The following is a 1,281-nucleotide window of genomic DNA, read 5'->3' as shown; positions in this document are numbered from 1 at the left end:
GACAGAAAAGTAACAGACAGAGAAAGACAGAGAGGGGAGAGGCTGTCGTTAGAGAAAGGGAAAAAGGTTGAAAGGGAAGGAAACCGAGGGGTAGAGAGAGAGAGAGAGAGAGAGAGAATGGGAACGAGAGACTGGCAAACTAGAAAGAGGAGAGAAAATGAGACAAAGCGAGGGAGGAGAGATAGAGATGTAAGAGAGAGAGAGCGAGGGATGGGAGGAAGAGGATGAATAGGGTAATAATGGCTCGGTGTGAGAGCTGTTGTAGAAAAAGAGAGAACGGCTGAGTGAAGAAGAGAACAAAATGAGGCTGAGGGCACTCAGACAGATAGAATTAGACACACCGCAGAGGTTCTGTGTGTGTGTGTGTGTGTGTGAGAGAGAGAGAGAGAGAGAGAAACTGTGTGTGTGTGTGTGCTTGTGTTTTTTGAGTGTACGTGTATGTGTGTGTGTATGTAGGCAGCTGTATTCTATGGATGCTTTCCAGGCTTTCTACATGTGTGCATGTTTTTGCGTACATGTGTGTGTTTATATGTCTGTGTGTCTGTGTGTCTGTGTGTGTGTGTGTGTGTGTGTGTGTGGAGAGGGGTGGGGGTTAGGCGAACAAGAACTAGATGGTATTCACCCTCCCCAGACCAAGAAAGAGCATTTTTCATGGATTCTACGGGTTCGAGGAAATGGACAAATGTAATGGCACTGAATGGACTACTTTGAGAGGTTGAGAGGGAGAGAGAGAGAGAGAGAGAGAGTGAGAGTGTGTGTGAGAGAGTGTGTGTGTGTCTGTGCTCTTTGAGTACATGCATTTGTGTGTGTTTGTTTGAGCATGTGTTTGTGTGTGTGTGAGAATAAATGTGAGAACGAGACAGAGAGAGAGAGAGAGAGAGGGAGAAGGAAGGTGAGTGGGTAAGAGTGTGTGAGGCCGAGCTAAATGAAAGTGTGATGGTGCTAAAAGATCAGATGATGACTGGAGCCCAAATTGTGCTTTCATTCTCCTTCTCCTCTTCCTCCTCCTCCTCCTCCTCTTTATCCTCTTCCTCTTCCTCTGTCTTCCACTCCCTCACCCCTTTTTTTCCTCTCTTTTTCAGTCTCACAGCACTAACACTGCTCCTCTCTCACTGGAAAGGTGTTTTAATGCGACAAAGGCTTAATGTACTGTAAAGGTGTATCATGTGCTCTGTTTTGATTGTGTACTTATTATGTTACGTTATGATAGATTATCATATATTATCTTTTTCTCTCTCTCCCTTCGTCTCTCTCCTCTCTCGCTCTCTCTGTGTCACAGGC

The sequence above is a fragment of the Centroberyx affinis genome, unplaced genomic scaffold (assembly GCF_046629955.1).
Source record: "Centroberyx affinis isolate AG114_WGS23_722 - 3 ecotype Tasmania unplaced genomic scaffold, CSIRO-AGI_Caff_v1 ptg001922l_1, whole genome shotgun sequence".
Lineage (NCBI taxonomy): Eukaryota > Metazoa > Chordata > Actinopteri > Beryciformes > Berycidae > Centroberyx > Centroberyx affinis.
Note: the sequence above shows the minus strand (reverse complement) of the source record.